Here is a 12,570-nt window from a genome sequence, read left to right as displayed (position 1 = left end):
TAACACTGGGGTACAGTACTGATGGGGTCACGTATGTCACTATATAACACTGGGGTACAGTACTGGTGGTTACAGGTCTGTCACTGTATAACACTGGGGTAAAGTACCGGTGGGGACAGGTCTGTCACTGTGTAACACTGGGGTACAGTACTGGTGGGGACAGGTCTGTCACTTTATAACACTGGGGTACAGCACTGGTGGGTACAGGTCTGTCACTGTATAACACTTGTGTACAGTAGTGGTGGGGACAGGTCTGTCTCTATATAACACTGGGGTACAGTGCTGGTGGGGACAGGTCTGTCACTGTATAACACTGGGGTACAGTACTGGTGGGGACAGGTCTGTCACTGTAGAACACTGGGTTACAGTACTGGTGGGGACAGGTCTGTCACTGTATAACACTGGGGGACAGTACTGGTGGGGAGAGGTCTGTCACTGTATAACACTGTGGGACAGTACTGGTGGGGCAGGTCTGTCACTGTGTAACGCTGGGGTACAGTGCTGGTGGGGACAGGTCTGTCACTGTAGAACACTGGGGTACAGGACTGGTGGGGACAGGTCTGTCACTGTATAACACTGGGGTACAGTACTGGTGGGGACAGGTCTGTCACTGTGTAACACTGGGGTACAGTACTGGTGGGGACAGGTCTGTTACTCTATAACACAGGGGTACAGTCCTGGTGGGGACAGGTCTGTCACTGTATAACACTGGGGGACAGTACTGGTGGGGAGAGGTCTGTCACTGTATAACACTGTGGTACAGTACTGGTGGGGCAGGTCTGTCACTGTATAACGCTGGGGTACAGTACTGGTGAGGACAGGTCTGTCACTGTAGAACACTGGGGTACAGTCCTGGTGGGGACAGGTCTGTCACTGTGCAACACTGGGGTACATTACTGGTGGGGACAGGTCTGTCACTGTATAACACTGGGGTACATTACTGGTGGGGACAGGTCTGTCACTGAAGAACACTGGGGTACAGTACTGGTGGGGACAGGTCTGTCACTGTGTAACACTGGGGTACAGTACTGGTGGGGACAGGTCTGTCACTGAAGAACACTGGGGTACAGTACTGGTGGGGACAGGTCTGTCACTGTATAATACTTTGGAACAGTACTGGTGGGGACAGGTCTGTCACTGTATACCACTGCGGTACAGTACTGGTGGGGCAGGTCTGTCACTGTAAAACACTGGAGTACAGTACTGGTGGGGACAGGTCTGTCACTGTCTAACACTGGGGTAAAGTACTGGTGGGGACAGGTCTGTCACTATCACACTGGGGTACAGTACTGGTGGGGACTGGTCTGTCACTGTATAACACTGGGGGACAGTACTGGTGAGGACAGGTCTGTCACTATCACACTGGGGTACAGTACTGCTGGGGACAGGTCTGTCACTGTATAACACTGGGGTACTGTACTGGTGGGGACAGGTCTGTCACTATAACACTGGTGTACAGTACTGGTGGGGACAGGTCTGTCACTGTATAACGCTGGGGTACAGTACTGGTGGGGACAGGTCTGTCACTGTATTACACTGGGGTACAGTACTGGTGGGGACAGGTCTGTCACTGTATAACACTGGGGGACAGTACTGGTGGGGAGAGGTCTGTCACTGCATAACACTGTGGTACAGTACTGGTGGGGCAGGTCTGTCACTGTATAACGCTGGGGTACAGTACTGGTGAGGACAGAAATGTCACTGTGGAACACTGGGGTACAGTACTGGTGGGGACAGGTCTGTCACTGTACAACACTGGGGTGCAGTCCTGGTGGGGACAGGTCTGTCACTGTGTAACACTGGGGTACAGTACTGGTGGGGACAGGTCTGTCACTGTATAACACTGGGGTACAGTACTGGTGGGGACAGGTCTGTCACTGTATAACACTGGAGTACAGTACTGGTGGGGCAGGTCTGTCACTGTAAAACACTGGAGTACAGTACTGGTGGGGACAGGTCTGTCACTGTGTAACACTGGGGTACAGTACTGGTGGGGACAGGTCTGTTACTGTATAACACTGGGGTACAGTACTGGTGGGGACAGGTCTGTCACTGTATAACACTGGAGTACAGTACTGGTGGGGACAGGTTTGTCACTGTATAACACTGGGGTACAGTACTGGTGGGGACAGGTCTGTCACTGTATAACACTGGGGAACAGTACTGGTGGGGAGAGGTCTGTCACTGTATACCACTGCGGTACAGTACTGGTGGGGCAGGTCTGTCACTGGAAAGCACTGGGGTACAGTACTGGTGGGAACAGGTCTGTCACTGTAAAACACTGGAGTACAGTACTGGTGGGGACAGGTCTGTCACTCTATAACACTGGGATACAGTACTGGTGGGGACAGGTCTGTCACTGTATAACACTGGGGTACAGTAATGGTGGGGACAGGTCTGTCACTGTATAACACTGTGGTACAGTACTGGTGGGGACAGGTCTGTCACTGTATAACACTGGCGTACAGTACTGGTGGGGACAAGTCTGTCATTGTATAACACTGGGGTACAGTACTGATGGGGTCACGTATGTCACTGTATAACACTGGGGTACAGTACTGGTGGTTACAGGTCTGTCACTGTATAACACTGGGGTAAAGTACCGGTGGGGACAGGTCTGTCACTGTGTAACACTGGGGTACAGTACTGGTGGGGACAGGTCTGTCACTTTATAACACTGGGGTACAGCACTGGTGGGTACAGGTCTGTCACTGTATAACACTTGTGTACAGTAGTGGTGGGGACAGGTCTGTCTCTATATAACACTGGGGTACAGTGCTGGTGGGGACAGGTCTGTCACTGTATAACACTGGGGTACAGTACTGGTGGGGACAGGTCTGTCACTGTAGAACACTGGGTTACAGTACTGGTGGGGACAGGTCTGTCACTGTATAACACTGGGGGACAGTACTGGTGGGGAGAGGTCTGTCACTGTATAACACTGTAGTACAGTACTGGTGGGGCAGGTCTGTCACTGTGTAACGCTGGGGTACAGTGCTGGTGGGGACAGGTCTGTCACTGTAGAACACTGGGGTACAGGACTGGTGGGGACAGGTCTGTCACTGTATAACACTGGGGTACAGTACTGGTGGGGACAGGTCTGTCACTGTGTAACACTGGGGTACAGTACTGGTGGGGACAGGTCTGTTACTCTATAACACTGGGGTACAGTACTGGTGGGGACAGGTCTGTCACTGTATAACACTGGGGGACAGTACTGGTGGGGAGAGGTCTGTCACTGTATAACACTGTGGTACAGTACTGGTGGGGCAGGTCTGTCACTGTATAACGCTGGGGTACAGTACTGGTGAGGACAGGTCTGTCACTGTAGAACACTGGGGTACAGTCCTGGTGGGGACAGGTCTGTCACTGTGCAACACTGGGGTACATTACTGGTGGGGACAGGTCTGTCACTGTATAACACTGGGGTACATTACTGGTGGGGACAGGTCTGTCACTGAAGAACACTGGGGTACAGTACTGGTGGGGACAGGTCTGTCACTGTGTAACACTGGGGTACAGTACTGGTGGGGACAGGTCTGTCACTGAAGAACACTGGGGTACAGTACTGGTGGGGACAGGTCTGTCACTGTATAATACTTTGGAACAGTACTGGTGGGGACAGGTCTGTCACTGTATACCACTGCGGTACAGTACTGGTGGGGCAGGTCTGTCACTGTAAAACACTGGAGTACAGTACTGGTGGGGACAGGTCTGTCACTGTCTAACACTGGGGTAAAGTACTGGTGGGGACAGGTCTGTCACTATCACACTGGGGTACAGTACTGGTGGGGACTGGTCTGTCACTGTATAACACTGGGGGACAGTACTGGTGAGGACAGGTCTGTCACTATCACACTGGGGTACAGTACTGCTGGGGACAGGTCTGTCACTGTATAACACTGGGGTACTGTACTGGTGGGGACAGGTCTGTCACTGTATAACACTGGTGTACAGTACTGGTGGGGACTGGTCTGTCACTGTATAACGCTGGGGTACAGTACTGGTGGGGACAGGTCTGTCACTGTATAACACTGGGGTACAGTACTGGTGGGGACAGGTCTGTCACTGTATAACACTGGGGTCCAGTACTGGGGGGGGGGGGGCTGTCACTGTAAACACTGGGTACAGTACTGGTGGGGACAGGTCTGTCATTGTAAAACACTGGGGTACAGGACTGGTGGGGACAGGTCTGTCACTGTAAAACACTGGAGTGCAGTACCGGTGGGGACAGGTCCGTTACTGTATAACACTGGGGTACAGTAATGGTGAGGACAGGTCTGTCACTGTATAACGCTGGGGTACAGTACTGGTGGGGACATGTCTGTCACTGTATAACACTGGGATACAGTACTGGTGGGGACAGGTCTGTCACTGTATAACACTGGGGTACAGTCCTGGTGGGGACAGGTCTGTCACTGTGTAACACTGGGGTACAGTACTGGTGGGGACAGGTCTGTCACTTTATAACACTGGGGTACAGTACTGGTGGGTACAGGTCTGTCACTGTATAACACTTGTGTACAGTAGTGGTGGGGACAGGTCTGTCTCTATATAACACTGGGGTACGGTGCTGGTGGGGACAGGTCTGTCACTGTATAACACTGGGGTACAGTACTGGTGGGGACAGGTATGTCACTGTATAACACTGGGGTACAGTACTGGTGGGGACAGGTCTGTCACTGTATAACACTGGGTTACAGTACTGGTGGGGACAGGTCTGTCACTGTATAACACTGGGGGACAGTACTGGTGGGGAGAGATCTGTCACTGTATAACACTGGGGTACAGTCCTGGTGGGGACAGGTCTGTCACTGTGTAACACTGGGGTACAGTACTGGTGGGGACAGGTCTGTCACTGTATAACACTGGGGTACAGTACTGGTGGGGACAGGTCTGTCACTGAAGAACACTGGGGTACAGTACTGGTGGGGACAGGTCTGTCACTGTATAACACTGGGGAACAGTACTGGTGGGGACAGGTCTGTCACTGTATACCACTGCGGTACAGTACTGGTGGGGCAGGTCTGTCACTGTAAAACACTGGAGTACAGTACTGGTGGGGACAGGTCTGTCACTGTCTAACGCTGGGGTAAAGTACTGGTGGGGACAGGTCTGTCACTGTATAACACTGGGGTACAGTACTGGTGAGGACAGGTCTGTCACTATCACACTGTGGTACAGTACTGGTGGGGACAGGTCTGTCACTGTATAACACTGGGATACAGTACTGGTGGGGACAGGTCTGTCACTGTATAACACTGGGGTACAGTAATGGTGGGGACAGGTCTGTCACTGTATAACACTGTGGTACAGTACTGGTGGGGACAGGTCTGTCACTGTATAACACTGGCGTACAGTACTGGTGGGGACAAGTCTGTCATTGTATAACACTGGGGTACAGTACTGATGGGGTCACGTATGTCACTGTATAACACTGGGGTACAGTACTGGTGGTTACAGGTCTGTCACTGTATAACACTGGGGTAAAGTACCGGTGGGGACAGGTCTGTCACTGTGTATCACTGGGGTACAGTACTGGTGGGGACAGGTCTGCCACTTTATAACACTGGGGTACAGTACTGGTGGGTACAGGTCTGTCACTGTATAACACTTGTGTACAGTAGTGGTGGGGACAGGTCTGTCTCTATATAACACTGGGGTACAGTACTGGTGGGGACAGGTATGTCACTGTATAACACTGGGGTACAATACTGGTGGGGACAGGTCTGTCACTGTATAACACTGGGTTACAGTACTGGTGGGGACAGGTCTGTCACTGTATAACACTGGGGGACAGTACTGGTGGGGAGAGGTCTGTCACTGTATAACACTGTGGTACAGTACTGGTGGGGCAGGTCTGTCACTGTATAACGCTGGGGTACAGTACTGGTGAGGACAGGTCTGTCACTGTAGAACACTGGGGTACAGTCCTGGTGGGGACAGGTCTGTCACTGTGTAACACTGGGGTACAGTACTGGTGGGGACAGGTCTGTCACTGTATAACACTGGGGTACAGTACTGGTGGGGACAGGTCTGTCACTGAAGAACACTGGGGTACAGTACTGGTGGGGACAGGTCTGTCACTGTATAATACTGGGGAACAGTACTGGTGGGGACAGGTCTGTCACTGTATACCACTGCGGTACAGTACTGGTGGGGCAGGTCTGTCACTGTAAAACACTGGAGTACAGTACTGGTGGGGACAGGTCTGTCACTGTCTAACACTGGGGTAAAGTACTGGTGGGGACAGGTCTGTCACTGTATAACACTGGGGTACAGTACTGGTGAGGACAGGTCTGTCACTATCACACTGGGGTACAGTACTGGTGGGGACAGGTCTGTCACTGTATAACACTGGGATACAGTACTGGTGGGGACAGGTCTGTCACTGTCTAACACTGGGGTAAAGTACTGGTGGGGACAGGTCTGTCACTGTATAACAGTGGGGTACAGTACTGGTGAGGACAGGTTTGTCACTATCACACTGGGGTACAGTACTGGTGGGGACAGGTCTGTCACTGTATAACACTGGGGTACAGGACTGGTAGGGACAGGTCTGTCACTGTATAACACTGGTGTACAGTACTGGTGGGGACAGGTCTGTCACTGTATAACACTGTGGTACAGTACTGGTGGGGCAGGTCTGTCACTGTGTAACGCTGGGGTACAGTGCTGGTGGGGACAGGTCTGTCACTGTAGAACACTGGGGTACGTACTGGTGGGGACAGGTCTGTCACTGTGTAACACTTGGGTACAGTACTGGTGGGGACAGGTCTGTTACTCTATAACACTGGGGTACAGTACTGGTGGGGACAGGTCTGTCACTGTATAACACTGGGGGACAGTACTGGTGGGGAGAGGTCTGTCACTGTATAACACTGTGGTACAGTACTGGTGGGGCAGGTCTGTCACTGTATAACGCTGGGGTACAGTACTGGTGAGGACAGGTCTGTCACTGTAGAACACTTGGGTACAGTCCTGGTGGGGACAGGTCTGTCACTGTGCAACACTGGGGTACAGTACTGGTGGGGATAGGTCTGTCACTGTATAACACTGGGGTACATTACTGGTGGGGACAGGTCTGTCACTGAAGAACACTGGGGTACAGTACTGGTGGGGACAGGTCTGTCACTGTATAATACTTTGGAACAGTACTGGTGGGGACAGGTCTGTCACTGTATACCACTGCGGTACAGTACTGGTGGGGCAGGTCTGTCACTGTAAAACACTGGAGTACAGTACTGGTGGGGACAGGTCTGTCACTGTCTAACACTGGGGTAAAGTACTGGTGGGGACAGGTCTGTCACTATCACACTGGGGTACAGTACTGGTGGGGACAGTTCTGTCACTGTATACCACTGCGGTACATTACTGGTGGGGCAGGTCTGTCACTGTAAAACACTGGGGTACAGGACTGGTGGGGACAGGTCTGTCACTGTATAACACTGGGATACAGTACTGGTGGGGACAGGTCTGTCACTGTCTAACACTGGGGTAAAGTACTAGTGGGGACTGGTCTGTCACTGTATAACACTGGGGGACAGTACTGGTGAGGACAGGTCTGTCACTATCACACTGGGGTACAGTACTGCTGGGGACAGGTCTGTCACTGTATAACACTGGGGTACTGTACTGGTGGGGACAGGTCTGTCACTGTATAACACTGGTGTACAGTACTGGTGGGGACAGGTCTGTCACTGTATAACGCTGGGGTACAGTACTGGTGGGTGCAGGTCTGTCACTGTATAACACTGGGGTACAGTACTGGTGGGGACAGGTCTGTCACTGTATAACACTGGGGTCCAGTACTGGGGGGGGGGGGCTGTCACTGTAAACACTGGGTACAGTACTGGTGGGGACAGGTCTGTCACTGTATAACACTGGGGTACAGTACTGGTGGGGACAGGTCTGTCACTGTGTAACACTGGAGTACAGTACTGGTGGGGACAGGTCTGTCACTGTGTAGTACTGGGGGACAGTACTGGTGGGGACAGGTTTGTCACTGTATAACACTGGGGTACAGTACTGGTGGGGACAGGTCTGTCACTGTATACCACTGCGGTACATTACTGGTGGGGCAGGTCTGTCACTGTAAAACACTGGGGTACAGGACTGGTGGGGACAGGTCTGTCACTGTATAACACTGGGGTAAAGTACCGGTGGGGACAGGTCTGTCACTGTGTAACACTGGGGTACAGTACTGGTGGGGACAGGTCTGTCACTTTCTAACACTGGGGTACAGTACTGGTGGGTACAGGTCTGTCACTGTATAACACTTGTGTGCAGTAGTGGTGGGGACAGGTCTGTCTCTATATAACACTGGGGTACAGTGCTGGTGGGGACAGGTCTGTCACTGTATAACACTGGGGTACAGTACTGGTGGGGACAGGTATGTCACTCTATAACACTGGGGTACAGTACTGGTGGGGACAGGTCTGTCACTGTGTAACACTGGGTTACAGTACTGGTGGGGACAGGTCTGTCACTGTATAACACTGGGGGACAGTACTGGTGGGGAGAGGTCTGTCACTGTATAACACTGTGGTACAGTACTGGTGGGGCAGGTCTGTCACTGTATAACGCTGGGGTACAGTACTGGTGAGGACAGAAATGTCACTGTGGAACACTGGGGTACAGTACTGGTGGGGACAGGTCTGTCACTGTACAACACTGGGGTGCAGTCCTGGTGGGGACAGGTCTGTCACTGTGTAACACTGGGGTACAGTACTGGTGGGGACAGGTCTGTCACTGTATAACACTGGGGTACAGTACTGGTGGGGACAGGTCTGTCACTGTATAACACTGGAGTACAGTACTGGTGGGGCAGGTCTGTCACTGTAAAACACTGGAGTACAGTACTGGTGGGGACAGGTCTGTCACTGTGTAACACTGGGGTACAGTACTGGTGGGGACAGGTCTGTTACTGTATAACACTGGGGTACAGTACTGGTGGGGACAGGTCTGTCACTGTATAACACTGGAGTACAGTACTGGTGGGGACAGGTTTGTCACTGTATAACACTGGGGTACAGTACTGGTGGGGACAGGTCTGTCACTGTATAACACTGGGGAACAGTACTGGTGGGGAGAGGTCTGTCACTGTATACCACTGCGGTACAGTACTGGTGGGGCAGGTCTGTCACTGGAAAGCACTGGGGTACAGTACTGGTGGGAACAGGTCTGTCACTGTAAAACACTGGAGTACAGTACTGGTGGGGACAGGTCTGTCACTCTATAACACTGGGATACAGTACTGGTGGGGACAGGTCTGTCACTGTATAACACTGGGGTACAGTAATGGTGGGGACAGGTCTGTCACTGTATAACACTGTGGTACAGTACTGGTGGGGACAGGTCGGTCACTGTATAACACTGGCGTACAGTACTGGTGGGGACAAGTCTGTCACTGTATAACACTGGGGTAAAGTACCGGTGGGGACAGGTCTGTCACTGTGTATCACTGGGGTACAGTACTGGTGGGGACAGGTCTGCCACTTTATAACACTGGGGTACAGTACTGGTGGGTACAGGTCTGTCACTGTATAACACTTGTGTACAGTAGTGGTGGGGACAGGTCTGTCTCTATATAACACTGGGGTACAATACTGGTGGGGACAGGTCTGTCACTGTATAACACTGGGTTACAGTACTGGTGGGGACAGGTCTGTCACTGTGTATCACTGGGGTACAGTACTGGTGGGGACAGGTCTGCCACTTTATAACACTGGGGTACAGTACTGGTGGGTACAGGTCTGTCACTGTATAACACTTGTGTACAGTACTGGTGGGGACAGGTATGTCACTGTATAACACTGGGGTACAATACTGGTGGGGACAGGTCTGTCACTGTATAACACTGGGTTACAGTACTGGTGGGGACAGGTCTGTCACTGTATAACACTGGGGGACAGTACTGGTGGGGAGAGGTCTGTCACTGTATAACACTGTGGTACAGTACTGGTGGGGCAGGTCTGTCACTGTATAACGCTGGGGTACAGTACTGGTGAGGACAGGTCTGTCACTGTAGAACACTGGGGTACAGTCCTGGTGGGGACAGGTCTGTCACTGTGTAACACTGGGGTACAGTACTGGTGGGGACAGGTCTGTCACTGTATAACACTGGGGTACAGTACTGGTGGGGACAGGTCTGTCACTGAAGAACACTGGGGTACAGTACTGGTGGGGACAGGTCTGTCACTGTATAATACTGGGGAACAGTACTGGTGGGGACAGGTCTGTCACTGTATACCACTGCGGTACAGTACTGGTGGGGCAGGTCTGTCACTGTAAAACACTGGAGTACAGTACTGGTGGGGACAGGTCTGTCACTGTCTAACACTGGGGTAAAGTACTGGTGGGGACAGGTCTGTCACTGTATAACACTGGGGTACAGTACTGGTGAGGACAGGTCTGTCACTATCACACTGGGGTACAGTACTGGTGGGGACAGGTCTGTCACTGTATAACACTGGGATACAGTACTGGTGGGGACAGGTCTGTCACTGTCTAACACTGGGGTAAAGTACTGGTGGGGACAGGTCTGTCACTGTATAACAGTGGGGTACAGTACTGGTGAGGACAGGTCTGTCACTATCACACTGGGGTACAGTACTGGTGGGGACAGGTCTGTCACTGTATAACACTGGGGTACAGGACTGGTAGGGACAGGTCTGTCACTGTATAACACTGGTGTACAGTACTGGTGGGGACAGGTCTGTCACTGTATAACACTGTGGTACAGTACTGGTGGGGCAGGTCTGTCACTGTGTAACGCTGGGGTACAGTGCTGGTGGGGACAGGTCTGTCACTGTAGAACACTGGGGTACGTACTGGTGGGGACAGGTCTGTCACTGTGTAACACTTGGGTACAGTACTGGTGGGGACAGGTCTGTTACTCTATAACACTGGGGTACAGTACTGGTGGGGACAGGTCTGTCACTGTATAACACTGGGGGACAGTACTGGTGGGGAGAGGTCTGTCACTGTATAACACTGTGGTACAGTACTGGTGGGGCAGGTCTGTCACTGTATAACGCTGGGGTACAGTACTGGTGAGGACAGGTCTGTCACTGTAGAACACTTGGGTACAGTCCTGGTGGGGACAGGTCTGTCACTGTGCAACACTGGGGTACTGTACTGGTGGGGACAGGTCTGTCACTGTATAACACTGGGGTACATTACTGGTGGGGACAGGTCTGTCACTGAAGAACACTGGGGTACAGTACTGGTGGGGACAGGTCTGTCACTGTATAATACTTTGGAACAGTACTGGTGGGGACAGGTCTGTCACTGTATACCACTGCGGTACAGTACTGGTGGGGCAGGTCTGTCACTGTAAAACACTGGAGTACAGTACTGGTGGGGACAGGTCTGTCACTGTCTAACACTGGGGTAAAGTACTGGTGGGGACAGGTCTGTCACTATCACACTGGGGTACAGTACTGGTGGGGACAGTTCTGTCACTGTATACCACTGCGGTACATTACTGGTGGGGCAGGTCTGTCACTGTAAAACACTGGGGTACAGGACTGGTGGGGACAGGTCTGTCACTGTATAACACTGGGATACAGTACTGGTGGGGACAGGTCTGTCACTGTCTAACACTGGGGTAAAGTACTAGTGGGGACTGGTCTGTCACTGTATAACACTGGGGGACAGTACTGGTGAGGACAGGTCTGTCACTATCACACTGGGGTACAGTACTGCTGGGGACAGGTCTGTCACTGTATAACACTGGGGTACTGTACTGGTGGGGACAGGTCTGTCACTGTATAACACTGGTGTACAGTACTGGTGGGGACAGGTCTGTCACTGTATAACGCTGGGGTACAGTACTGGTGGGTGCAGGTCTGTCACTGTATAACACTGGGGTACAGTACTGGTGGGGACAGGTCTGTCACTGTATAACACTGGGGTCCAGTACTGGGGGGGGGGGCTGTCACTGTAAACACTGGGTACAGTACTGGTGGGGACAGGTCTGTCACTGTATAACACTGGGGTACAGTACTGGTGGGGACAGGTCTGTCACTGTGTAACACTGGAGTACAGTACTGGTGGGGACAGGTCTGTCACTGTGTAGTACTGGGGGACAGTACTGGTGGGGACAGGTTTGTCACTGTATAACACTGGGGTACAGTACTGGTGGGGACAGGTCTGTCACTGTATACCACTGCGGTACATTACTGGTGGGGCAGGTCTGTCACTGTAAAACACTGGGGTACAGGACTGGTGGGGACAGGTCTGTCACTGTATAACACTGGGGTAAAGTACCGGTGGGGACAGGTCTGTCACTGTGTAACACTGGGGTACAGTACTGGTGGGGACAGGTCTGTCACTTTCTAACACTGGGGTACAGTACTGGTGGGTACAGGTCTGTCACTGTATAACACTTGTGTGCAGTAGTGGTGGGGACAGGTCTGTCTCTATATAACACTGGGGTACAGTGCTGGTGGGGACAGGTCTGTCACTGTATAACACTGGGGTACAGTACTGGTGGGGACAGGTATGTCACTCTATAACACTGGGGTACAGTACTGGTGGGGACAGGTCTGTCACTGTGTAACACTG

Source organism: Heterodontus francisci, unplaced genomic scaffold (assembly GCF_036365525.1).
Source record: "Heterodontus francisci isolate sHetFra1 unplaced genomic scaffold, sHetFra1.hap1 HAP1_SCAFFOLD_732, whole genome shotgun sequence".
Lineage (NCBI taxonomy): Eukaryota > Metazoa > Chordata > Chondrichthyes > Heterodontiformes > Heterodontidae > Heterodontus > Heterodontus francisci.
The sequence above is the reverse complement of the archived record's forward strand: the minus strand, read 5'-3'. Positions refer to the sequence as shown.